Source organism: Phalangium opilio, unplaced genomic scaffold (assembly GCF_054372755.1).
Source record: "Phalangium opilio isolate 3A_F unplaced genomic scaffold, DU_Popi_V2 ptg000009l_1, whole genome shotgun sequence".
Taxonomy (NCBI): Eukaryota; Metazoa; Arthropoda; class Arachnida; order Opiliones; family Phalangiidae; genus Phalangium; species Phalangium opilio.
The window spans coordinates 7,854,491-7,868,817 of record NW_028324146.1 but is presented as its reverse complement, the minus strand read 5'-3'; positions in this window follow the sequence as shown (position 1 = coordinate 7,868,817).

Sequence of the window (14,327 nt, the reverse complement as noted above, 5' to 3'; positions counted from 1 at the left end):
TCGGTGTTGCAGTCCATCTTCCTATGTAGTTTGTGCTTGGCCTTTTACAACGCCTTACCAGGCGTCGTTTTACGAGAATCTATGACCTACGCACTTCGTGGCAAGATGCAGTAGCCAGTTACAAACTTATGGAACAGGTCTTACGAACTTATGAATAGACTTAATGAATTAACTTCCACGTGACATGCACGTTTTTCGATAATATATTCAGTCAATTTCGTCTGCAAATCCGATTTACGATATTTTAACTCTAAAAACGTTGATTTGAAAGCCTCGTGATTTGGTATTGGTAAATACAGACTTGAAACGAAACTAGTTATCAGTAACGTTGAAACGAATTTGAGTGGGCTTATTTCCTTCGCAGACTCGTCTGTCCGTGTACAGCCATCACAGCAACTCGGGAACATCGGCTTATGTCTTAGATCACTATGGTCAGGTAAAGAGCCGCCTTCGGACGAATTTAAAATTAGATTGGCATAAAACTTAAGGCAACTTTTATCGCTTGTAGCTCAAGGGGAGGAACGAATTTGGAAGGTACGATTATGGTACCGAAGAAAATCAAGAGAGATATGGACAGGTAATTGCGTAAATGTAATTTGGTCAAGTTAGAAACGGTCAGTGTTGCAAGAACCAGCCAGTTTTTTTACCCAAATGGTTTGAACCACAGACCCGTGATTAGTCTTAGAATAGTGAGGAATCATTGAAAAACATAATTAAAACCAAGAAGTGATATCTGGTTTATAGGGGTCTCAGAAGGTATAAATTCGCCACATTTCCAGCTTTATCTTCAGTCCAAACGTAGGCCCGGAGTTAATCCCCGCCGCCTCTAAATTACAACCAGCATCTCATTGGCTCTTGAAAGCTCGCGTCAACGCGATGCGGATGACGAAAATTACGTTTTTCCGACTGCGGAGAGGCGAAATAGCCTGGCCCCTTTTAGTCCCCACTTGTTTTTCGAAAGGGGGACTGGGACTATGGCGAGCGAATACTTAGGCATCTTATACCTTCACCCTAATAAACTAGATATCACATCTTGTTAAAACCTTAAAAGTGTCTTTTAGAGGCACCAAAAACCAAATTGAAATAAGTTATATTGCGACACCTATTGCTACACTGTAAAAAAGTGAGGTTCATCTTTGAATGCTTAGGCGTGCGTAGCCCCGACACTGTGGTGGTACGCTTTAACGTTCAAATTTGAATAATTTCTTTGCGTTCAAATTTGAACAGAACACTATTGTTCAAGATTAGACGCTCACGCATTCATAATTGAACGGTGCGTAAGAAGTAAGTATATCGTGTAAATTTAAGCACAAAATCGCTCAAATTTAATTGGAAAATTAGACGTTTAATATTGAATATTTATGCATTCATTACTGAGCAACATCGGAGAGTTTGATCAAGCGTTCATCTTCAATTGCTTACGTTCAAAATTGAGCAGTTCACCTTTTAATAATACATGGTGGATAAGCGTTTGATGAAGCATTGAAATTTGAAAAATATGAATTCAAATTTCATCGCTGAATGCGTTATGGTAAGGCATATTATATTAAATATACGCACTGACAAGTAAGAAATCTAATGTGTTTGTACATCTTCTGAGGGCTGGTAAATTTGAAACACATCAATCGTTGTGTTAAATAATAATTCAGTTATATGAAGAAAGTCTGCACTTAAGGAAAGTGTTCATTATCAAGTTCTTTCCGATTAAAACGTTGTTACAATAAATTACATAATCAAACTATTTGAAGGCCTATGTAAACATAAGGGAAAGGTGAAATACGCAATAATCCGTAACATTTCCTTTGATATTATTGTATAATTATGTTTATACAGACAAATACATATTTAATTCACAGTAAATAAACAAGTTATAGTAAATTGTTGAGAAGTTATTGTATTTTTAATGAAAGCTTTATTTGTAGTACAAATTAAGAGCAGTGGAATGAAGTAATTTTAGGTCAGAATTAATTTTGTTTTGCACACCTTTTGCGATTGAACAATTTCGTTCACATTTGAATACCCATTAAACGCTTTTTAATTTTACACGGAATTTTAATTCCGGTAAAATTTAAGAAAGGGCACCGAACCCCTGTCCCTGTCCCTGTGCCGGACGCGTCCGCGAAACGAACGCTTACGATAAGAGAGGGAAACCGGTCGCGTCCGCGAAACGTACGCTTACGATGAGAGAGAGAGATCGCTAGCGTACGCGGTGGCGATACGAAGCTCGTAGAGAGACAACTGCCTGCCTGGTATATTAGTGAGAGGGGGAAGAGGGAGAGGGGGCATCCCGCTCGGAGAGAGAGGAAAGAAAGGTAGTTTAAATCTCGCGGGCTTTTTTGAGTGAAGGGAAACAAGATGATAATTTTCGTGCACTACTGCACTTTGTGCGCGTGATACATCAGAGATTATGCTGGATGGTTAGGTTAGGTTTCGTAAAATAGAGGGGACGCTTTACGGTCATAGTGATTTCTGGTTTAGGGGATCCAGGATTTTGTTTAAATACATTATTTGATTCGTATGGTTTTTAAAAATTATACTTTAGTGGGGTGCACAATTTAGTTTCATTAATATTATTTGAAATGTGACGTTATTAGAAATTAAAGGGATACACGATTGTGTTTCAGAAATGTTTTTAGTTGTACGATTTATTGGAGATCAACTATACGGGGGGTCACGTGAGCCGTGTAAAATTACTATTAAGGCCCAGCCCTTGGGCCATCTTGTTTCTTAGAGTGTTGTTTTAAAGCCAAAAACAATTCCATTTGAACGCCCATAACGCTCTCGTGTTAACGCCCATATCGCTCTCGTGTGAACGCCCATATCGCTCTCGTTTGAACGCCCATATCGCTCTCGTTTGAACGCCCATATCGCTCTCGTTTGAACGCTCATATCGCACTCGTTTGAACGCCCATATCGCACTCGTTTGAACGCCCATATCGCATTTGTTTGAACGCCCATAATGCACTCGTTTGAATGCCCATAATGCACTCGTTTGAATGCCCATATCGCACTCGTTTGAATGCCCATATCGCATTCGTTTGAACAAACACAATGCACTCGTTTGAAAGCCAAAAAGTCCTTATTTGAACGTTTAAAACGCTCTTGTTTTAATACTAATACTAATACTAATACTATTTCAATCCTATTAGAACGCCAAAACGACTAAATCTGAACACTTCATTAGCGCAAGGCGGTTATTCAAAATTGAATGGGATAAGGATTCATTTTTGAATGGTAATATATAAGCTGTTCAAAAATGAATGCTAGAGTTAAGTTTTGATCGATATGACGGTAGTTTGTTCAAAAATGAATGCTCATGGTAGGTTTTGAATGCCTAAAACACTCCTTGTTCAAAATTGAATGTCTCTGGTTAAATGTGAACGCGTCAATAGAGGCTTGTTCAAAATTAAACGGCCACTATCATTTTTGAATGCCAAAAGTACGCTTATTTTTTACAGTGTAGTAACGTCAACTAAATGGAAAGCCGTTCAAAGCAAAGCAGGAATTTTATAATGAAGGATTCTCTCGAGTCACAGCAAGTCAGAAGCTGTGGCTGAAAACCATATTGACACTTGTTATAGGGGCCTAAATATGTATATAATCGTGCTATAGATGCACACTGGCAATAGGCCTTTCTGAAAACATTTATGAGCCCAGGGTATCTAATTGTTTAAAAGGTCCCGCGCACGCGCATATCAACCGGATAAACGTCACAGATACGTCAGCGGACATCGTTTGGCTCTGGACTATTAGACTTCAGATCTTTTTTTTAAAAAAAAACTGGAAAGTCGAAAGTACAAAAATACTATTATGATGTTAGATCTTAAGCTTTGTCCACATTGAACTCGAGTTCGCCTTCGTCTATTCGCGTCTTCGCAACAGATCACGAAAAACATTTGCATTTCTGTTCTGACACACGCAAATATTTTGCCTTTCCCATTCTAGGAGCCAATAAAGTTTGAGCAATCATTGCGCTATCTGCCCTTCTCCGTCGACGTTGTCCAAAGAGAAAAACGAGACTAATCGCCCCAGCCTTCCTCTCGTCCGTGATTGGTGCTTTTCTCGCGAAGACGCGAAATTCTTGGCCTAGTCGCGAGAAATTTGTATCTTCGCGAGGTGAGGACGCGAAGTAGCGAAAACCCAATGTGGACAGTAGCGCGATCTTGCAAACAAGCAAAGCGAAGATGCGAACCCGCAAAATGTGTCAATCTGGACAGGCCTTAAGACAGAAAACGGCCATTATAAGCGCAACTGCTCGAGTAAATTTGGTTTGATCGGCTGCTACTAGAACTGAACTGATAAAAATGAACAACTGTCGCACCTTTTACCAGGATTCCATTCGTGTTTTTCGAAAACGTTTGGGGAACATCGAACTATTGTATTTGTGTAAATAAAAATGTTTTGATTTCAGGATACACCGCCAATTTACGATATCAGTCGGATCACGGCGAACATTGCCTTGTATAGTAGTAGAACAGACGCGCTTGCCGATCAACAGGATATCGATTACTTACGGCAGTCAATCCCTAATATAGTTATAGACTTCATAGTCGAACCCGACTACGCGCACGTAGACTTTTTATGGGCGATAGACGCTTATAAAAACGTTTATAACCATATGCTTCAAGATATAAACAACTACAGCAACTAACATTTATCAGAGTAAAAATTTCAAATTCCAGCAGAAAGAAGAATACATCGGAAGACGAAGTTACTTTATTCGCAAAATAAAATTAGTTTTTCTAACACGTTTGGATAATTTTCATTTGGACATTTATGAACTAACTAGCTAAACCATATTGGGTGTTTTAAGGTAGTAGAAACCGGGTGACTCACTTGTCTAAGTTGACACTAAAGGCCATTTCAGACCATACAACTTTTAGACTCGTTTAGATTAGTCAACTTGAGTTGAGTAAATTGGTTGGGTCGTGTGAATAGAAGTTGGTAGTACAAGTTGAATCACCAAATGAAAAATTTATCACTAACCAATGTTTGCTGACTCAACTTTTTTACATCTTTCACTTGAGTCAAAAGTATCGTCTGAAAAGGCCTTAACACAAATAACTAAAAAGCCTTCACCCAAATACAAATGAAATATCTACACGGTAGTGTTTTGCTATCAGTAATTAACCATAAGTTTCAAATTCATAATTACAAAGCTTAGTTAGGGGTTAGTGCTAAAGCTAATTATTATGAGGGGTCAAGAATAGGGCGTTTATCAACAGGTTTAATGGCTGGGTGTGTAACTCAAGGAAAACATATTTAAAACCTTCCCCTTTGTGAAGCCCAGTTTACTTAAATTTATTATACTTGGAATCTTTAAAATTATCCAAGCATTGATTTAAGGTTAGGGGAAGGGCTTTAACCGTCATATCCTAATTCCTCAGCGTTTCATTGGCTATTCACGCATATAGGCCAACCGTCGACCTTAGGTATACTCGTTGACACGACGCAAAAATAATTTGTTTACATTCGGGTTCGACGCGACACACAGTTTCAAATACATTACTCGTGACGTCAAGGGTTACTTTTTTACACCTCCTTCCCTTTAATTCAAACAAATTCCCAGAAAATGACCTATTAAGGAATGCAAGTGAAAGAAATCTATGTATTAATGCTGAAACTGATTATCAATTTGCTCCAGTTTCAATTCCGTGGGTTGTAAATAATTTTGCGCGTATCAGGCTTATTCGGGTTCCATTTGCTACATTCTCTTTGGTCGATTGAAGCGGTAGCGGGTTTCGTATAGCGTGTACCTTGCGACTACCGAACAAGGCCATTGACTGTACTCGAAATTGGATTTTAACTTTCCGTGTCATGGGAAATTGGATCGGTTCTCGCGGAGTCGTATCAGTCTGTTCAACGTATTCTTTCCTCAATGAATTTCGTGTTCCTTTTAACGTGTTGTTCTTTACTGAAAGTTTTTGCCGTTTGCAATTCGAGTTTTACAGCGGCGGCTGAAGTCTTACCAAATGCGCTAAAATTTACGCTCGGTACCCTCGGGGTCACGGTGGGTTCGTTGTTACAAATTGACCTATCGCCTACGGTAAATCTATTCGATCCAAATTCACAAGTCTCGCAAGTATAACCATTAAATCTATATCTATATAAATCAACGCCCAGCCCAAACCGCTTGCTCTAGAGGGCTGAAAATTTGCAGGAACGTTACTCATGAGTAGTAGGCGCGTACTAATAAAGATTTCCCCCAATCCGCCGCCATCTTAATAAATAGCGCCCAGAAATGTAAATAATATTCTCTATGCAACAAAGTTTCAACCGATTTCTCAAATATTTAGTACACTGGTTTCCTTTAACCTATAGACGGGCTGAAAGGTCTTTTGGGTTCGATTTGTTGCCATCTTTTTAAATGGCGGCCAAAAACTTAAAAACCCTTCTTTATGGAATAATGTCCGCGTGAAAAGTAAATAAAATGCATCCCTAGGGGCTGACGGGCAACTCCGAGTGCTTTCGCTCCTAGGGTGCTACAAAATTATTAGTCGAATCAGCAAAATCTACCCATTCGTTATATCATTTTGATGGAAATTCTTATTACACGCGAGCGACGCCGCGGGTAACAGCAAGTTTAATTATATCCCTATTTGTAACTACTAAATTATGTATACAAACATGCGGAGATTGAATCAATTTCTCAGACACTTCGATAACTATATCACCACCACTTAATTGATTAATCGAGAAAACAAACGTCACAGGGGCGGAAAGACCGCTCCCATGGCTTATTTCACGGTCTCAAAAAGCAACGCCAGATGGAGATCAAGGTATGCTAGCCAACTCGTGGTGCGAAATAACCCAAGACGAAGGTCCAGCCCCTGTGATGTTTATTTCTAATTTTCAAGGTTTTTTTTTTCTGCCAAAACACCTTTCAAATTTCTAAATTGAGACATAGGCATAGGCATAAGAGAATAATACGGCAGTATACGCCACTCGGGTCCCTGCGACCCTCCTTGCCGACCCCATTTGGTTTATACGCCACATGTAACCCCTCCCCTCCCCGTCCCCCATTTTGGCAGTATACGCCACTCGGGTCCCTGCGACCCCCCTTGCCGACCCCATTTGGTTTATACGCCACATGTACCCCCTCCCCTCCCCCTTTTGTACTCTTTTTCTGCGACCCCCCTTGCTGACCCCCATTTGGTGTTATAGGGAAATCTTTTTCGGGTTTATAGGGAACCTGGACGACCATATTTTCATCCACCCCTCCCCCCATTTGGTGTTACAGGGAAAATATATATTTTAGAGGCGAAACTCTTTTTAGGGTTTATAGGGAAAGATATTTTTTTCACCGCTAGATGTCGGTATGGTCAACCTTGTTTAAACGTTGGTAAATTCCTTTTCATTTCACCTTGTTGACAACCAATAATTAGCTGTCCTCTTTTATTCAATATTCCCCTTTTCTTAACACGTAGAGAAGAAGAGTATTTTTGGTTATTTTACTAGGCAATAATAGGTTGGGGGAAAGTAATTTATGTATTGTCAGTTCCCAAAGAACACCTTTTATTCGACTAAAGTTCTTATTCTGAATTAGAGATCCCCCTAAATACCGGTACATCCCTTTGGTTACGATTTGTTCACAACCAATAATTACCGGACCTCTTTAATTTCAAGTTCCCCTCCCTTTTCTTCACTGTTTACATATTGACAAATTCGAAAGAGGCGTATTTTTAAGGGCTAGTAATTTATCGTTTGTAGGAAACTGTTCCTTTTACACGAAATAATAACGTATTTACTGTTTTTATTGCTGACATGATGGCAAATTCAAAGAAAGGTATTATTAGGTAACTAATTTTGACAGCTTCAACATGTAAGGAGTCGCCGTAGAGAGTGCGAGGGAAGGGGAAGTTATGAGACGCGAGTTGTTTTGGACGGTCACTTTTTCAGTGAGCCCCCAAACTGGGCGACCACTTTTTCATACCAATTGATACTACAGGGAAAATATATTTCAGAGCGAAAATCTTTTTGGGTTTATAGGGAAAGATATTTTTTGCAGCTAGAGGGTGGCATCGTCATGATTTCCTTCGGGGTGAGAGGGTACTCCATAAGCTTAGAATTTTTCTTTTCGGATCTTGTTTAAAAGGGTATGTTGTAGTGGAAAAAAACAAGATGGACAAGACCCCAATATAAGTTTTAATTTTTTTTATTATTATCCTTTGGAAAGAAAATAATGCTTATAAATTCTTTTCAAATTTTTAATTGGGTAAACATTGGTTAGGATACACCAAATATATATTTTGACGCATTGAAATTTAATTAGATTAGAGATTACGTAAACACCAAAATATTGTTGTACACAGTACAAATATAAATAAATAATAAAATTACACGATGTAAGAATCAATAAATAATGAATTTCATAGTATTCAATACAAATATCAAGACGTAATAACTTTCACATAACAATTTAAAGTAAAATCGTCACCTTAAGAAATACAAATGAAAAAAAATGTTTTACAACAACAAACCTTTTACGAAAAAATAAATATATTATAGACATAAAATACCATTAAAAACAAATAAACCAAAAAACATTTTTAGGCGATTTTTTGATATTTACTCGATACGTAACCCCTCTCCTCCTTATTTAGTTTATACACGAGTTTGTGTCTTGGGCGACTCACCATTACGATAATACGCGATACAACCCCCCCCTCCCTTCTCCTCACTTCGTTTACACGCGCGATGGTATCTTGGACGACTAGCTTGGATGACGGTATGGTCAACCCTTTTTGAGGGAAAATTGTGATGTCCTTCGAGTCGAGAGGGGTACTCTTTAAGCTTAGATTTTTTCCTTACGGATCTTATTTAAAAGGGTATGTTGTAGTCAAAAAACAAGATGGTCAAGACCCAAATATTAATTTAAAGAAAATCTATTTTCACAAGATTTACAAATCTTTTTCCAATTTAGTTTTAAAATATTTTTGTTGGGAAATTATTAAGCTATGAAGGTTAAATGGTTTTAAAGTACACTTGCATTTTTTCTTTTCTAAGGTGTCTTTAAATTTATGAATTGTTTCCGTAGGGGTATATAATTCATAATATAATTTAGTAATTCGTTTAAGTGCTCTTAGAATGATTCGTGAACGGTTCGTCTTCGAATATATATTTGTTAAGTTTGAAAAGAATTTAGTATACAGTTTCAATCATACATTGCATAGGTAAAGTATTACACTTTAAAAGTTCTAAATGTTTCGTTATATTAGGTATTTGTCTGTTTAAAGTAAGGACTTCTATAGGGGATATTTTAAAATGAAAATCTTCGATTTCTTGAAAAGTAAAAATTTTACTGTCGAAAGACGCGTTAAGTTTAATATAATTCTGTTCTGTCTTATCCTCTAAATTTTTAAATTCTTTAGTTTTTTATCAGGATTCGAAGTTAGTAATTGATATATATCAGTCTATTTTTCCATAAAATGTTTCCAAGTTTCGAGAGGTAGAGAAAATCCTTTAAGATGGTTTTTTCTACTAAGAAAAATTTCAATTTCCATATCATCGAAGAGACCGAATGTAAGATAAAGCGTTTTACTTAGATGAAATTTCGAATTAAGTTTCTTAAAACGTCCTTTCACCTTGTTTCTTTTAATAACGATAGATTCTGAATTATCGATAGGTCTTTTATTAGAAATTTCAGAAGTCATTTTGCAGATGTTTATTCTTCAGAAACAAAATGTCAAATGTCTATTCGAAGGTGCGTTGTTTGTCCTGAATAATGACCCCCTCTTTTATTCGAAATTCCTTTTTAGAACAGTAGTGAAGTAGAGTACTTTTGTTAGCAAAACCAGAAGTGGATCATATTACAGCTCCCTAGAAGTACTGGACGATATAACATCGCCGTGCATCAGCATTGTCTCCTAGCACTGAAGAGAAAAGGGTATATGTGAAACGCAGCGGCGAATTTGTGAACTAAACCAGAGGAATGATTTTGGCGCGAAAGAAATTTTTAATAGGCGGGGCAAGCAAACGGAAGTAAGTGGTAGCCAATGAGGAAAGGTTTGAGAGAGAAGAGCGCGGAAGGAAACAAGTTGTTCCATACAAAGTGTTGGGTTGTGAATATAATAATAGTAGAAGTCCACTTTATTTTTCCGATTTAAAAAAAACAATTGGCGGTCTATAGGTATGTGTTAAACGCTTGTGTTGAAAAGGAAATTATATGAATTAAATGATCAAAATTGCCTTCATCATGCTAGAATATTTTTAATGTATCCTTAGTACAGCACTAAGCTTCCACCTATATCTAAAGGTTTTTATTGGGGATAGTTGGACCGATTAATTACTAATTAAAGGTTATGTGCGTCGACATAGAAATTTGTTTTCCTTTTTTAAGTGTGACAAATTTTTTCAATGCTTTAGCGTTTCCGTTTGCGAAAGATGCTGGTCAATATTTTTCAGTTTTACAAAACGTTTTAGTCGCTTACGGTTAAGTGCTTTTAACATCACATAGATCGTGTTTAGATGTCTCTTTAATTTGGGCATTGCAATTAGTTACATTGATCCTAGGCGTTTTTCCCAATTAGCAAAGAAACATAAGCCATTCTAAAACAAAATTATAACGCGATAACAAGCTTCACACTAATCACGACACTGACGGCGGTCTGACAGCCATTATCATCAACCGGAACTTCCGTAGGTTAACCTAACTCAAGATCCGGGTTAATGGGAAAACTATACTTGTGAAACTGAGCTATAGATGGCGGGCTTGGATGTCTTGGAAGAAAACGCTGTTTACTAAAGCATAACCTACGTCCAGTACTTATAGGGAGCTGTAATATGATTCACTTATGGCAAAACGTAGAGAATTGGAGTATTTTTGATTAGTAATATTTCACTTTATCAATAATAGCCAAGGAAATGGGAAAGTATTTCATATATTGTCAGTGCCCAAAGACCTTTTATCCGAAATAATGCCTTTCTTATTTCTATAAGAGATCCTCCCCCTCAAAGATTTAGTAATTTATAGACTTTTAACACCGTAGATACCTTTGATTTTGATTTCTTACCAGGTTGAAACCAATAATTATAGGTTCTGTTTTCGAAATTTCCCTTTTTTATGGCACATGGAGAAGAAGAGTATATTGTTTGGTTACTAATATTTCACCTGACAGTGATAATAAATAAATTATTATATTGTTAGTACCTGAAGTCCTCCTTGTATTTAAAATAATAAAGAGTTGGGTAGTCAAAATTGGTGCAACTCCTCTTTAGTTAACTTCACTTGTGCCCAAAATCTCTTTTTCTCTCTAGACGGAGTAATTCACGACAAATGTTTGTTTTTTTACAGTTCTTTATGAATCTTATTTCAAGAGATATGTTGTAGTCAGAACCCAAATAGTAGATTTAATAAAAAGATTTTAAATAAAAAGAATTTCAAATCTTTAACCAAATATTTCTGTAATGATATTTCAGTAAACTCGTAACTTTAAAAAAATGAAAATGCATATTTATAAAAGATCCTCAGGTAAATTTATATAAAAAACCGTTTTTATGTATATAAAACTAATTAGGGAAAATAAAAAACGTATGTGTTCTTTAAGAAGCCAATTTTTGGCTACATGTCGTATGAAAACAAGATGATCAAGAACTTAATAATGTATTTTCTTGTTATTTGATACCTATTTTACGTAGTCTCATGAATTTTATTTTATGGTAAATGTTCTAGTTGCAAACAAAGTGGCCAAGACCCCAAAATATTAGATTTAAAAGAAATTTATTTAAAAAATATTAAGAAATCTTTTACAGTTTAGTTTTAAAATATATTTGTTTGGAAACTTAATATATAAAGATAAAATGGCTTTAAAGTATAAGTAGAATTTTTTCTTTGCTAGTTTTTCTTTAAATGTATGAACGATTCACATATGGGTAATACAATTCATAATGTAAAGTAATTTTTCATTGAAAGTGTAGTAGAATAATTCTAGATTACGTATTAATGGGTCGTCTTGCAATATATATTTTGTAAGCTTAAAAATAACAACAAATATAGGTTCAGTCATGCATTGAATAGTTAAGGTATTAGAATAAAACAAGTTGGGAAAACCAAAATATTACCTCTCCGTGTCAAGAGGTCTACTACTACAAACTTATTTACCTAGATATGGAATTATTTCTTTTTTTTTGAAGTAAAAATTTACGAAATATTGAAGCAGTATTCCAAACATAGCGAATGTACAGTAAAGCAGACGACATTTTACATCCAATAAGGATAAATCTTGGACACATGGAAATCAGTCAATGGGGAAAAGAACAGGAAATGAAGTCTGCGCTTCAGCTGTTTAGCCTATATTCTGATAGCTACATTCACAACTGGTTTGCAGTGTAAACACTATCGTCTCGTCTCACCTCAACAATATTCTTAGTTTGCCAACATGAATGTTAACGTTAAATAACACCAAAGCTAAATTGTAGCTAGACACACTAATAGTCAATGCGCACCATAAAGAGAATAATAAGTCTGAAGCTACTACCCGTTCACCATTAGCCCTTTTACTAATTAAATTGCCACCATGATCTTTTCTTCCATTATAAAATCTTTACATGATTATTTAAGAGTGTATTTAACTTTCGGCTCACTCTGAACCGTTGATGTCTCTTCATTACAGACACGAAAATCAAAGCCACAAGTTTACTTCACCTCAGGCCTCAATTATTCACTCTTTATTTCACTAAGCCTATTGCGGATAATACTTGTTATACCCGCCGGAGTCTAGGTCATAGTTTTCTTCATGTAATCACTAAACCAAGGATTATTCTATATACAGATGTAGTATAGCTTAAGCAATATGTAAACAGCCATTTCAAATAACAATATTAAAAAAACTCTTTGGAATATCAAAATGAAACAGAGCTTTAAAGCTACAAAAGTACTTAATGCATCATAATTACGAAAAATATATTCACTTTATATTATGGAAAAAGGGAATATTAAGGTTCTGTATGATTTCTTAACACATCAACACAAGGCTAACTGCTAACGCGACGCACTAGTGTAACAATGGACGGACACACACAGACACAAGGAGTATAAACCCATTAGTGGAAGCAGTATTTTTTTTCCGAAACAATCTCGCTTATGTTTATCCTCTCTAAACTTCGCTAAAAACGTATTACTACTACGTAAAATATTAACAGACAGGCATTAAAGAAGGAGCGCAATATTATCCATATTTTCATTTCATATACAGAGAAAAGAAATTGTTATGTTTCTGAGAGGAGCTTCCCATTTTGGTTGTTGTTTTGAAAAATACATCGCAATGCACGGGCCTTGATAGATATAGGAGGCAATGAATGAAATATATCGCATGCACGGGCCTTGGCAGATATAGGAGGCGATGATAATCTCTCTCTTTGCACGAGAGGTTTATCTTTAATATTTAAATAAATATAATTATTTTTAATTATTTTAATCTTCAATAATTAACATTAATAAAAGTTAAATCGTTTAAAATAAAGTTAAACCTATTATCTTCTCAAACTTTGCTAATATTGACGTTTAAATTGAAGGGTACCCCTCTTGCCCACTTTCTTCAAATTTTGGGGTATATATACGATTCGTTTCCATTATAATAGTAAGGAAAAAGCGCAATTGCGAAAACCTTTGGTGGCGATCCCACCTTAGGGAGGCTAGACGTTTCTCGTAACCCTAGCTGATCGCCGCGTATATCCTAAAACCAAACGATGATAATGGAGTAGAAGCCAATGATACAGATTGGTGTCTATGTGGAATAGACGGAAGACCAGTGGATGGTGGTGTTAGAAGCCAGTGTAAGTGCAGACTGGTGTCAATGTGGGATTGACAAAAAACAGAAGATGGTGGTGATTAGAAGCCAGTATGTACAGACTGGTGTCCAAGTGGAACGGACGAAGACCAGAAGATGGTGGTGATTAGAAGCCATTATGTACAGACTGGTGTCCATGGGGATGGATGAAGAACAAAATATGGTGGTGATTAGAAGCCAGTAAGAACAGACTGGTGTCTGTGTGGGATGGACAAAGACCAGAAGATGGTGGTGTGAGAACTCAAGTAGAGGAGCCATTTCCGTGACTGCGAAAGCAGTTCGGAAATGGCGAACACGTTTGCTCCGATACGCAAACTGCGAACGCGGTCACGTGGGTGTAACAACGGACAGACAGACAGACACACAGACAGACACACACACAGACAGACACACACACAGACACGGCCGTTACAGAACCTCTCCTGGACTACGTCACACGGAGAGGTAAAAATTATAGATTTTTGGATATTTTATTTATTTGTCGGTTTAAAGTTTTACTTCTTTAGGGGGTATTCCAAACTAAAATTCTTCGTCATATCG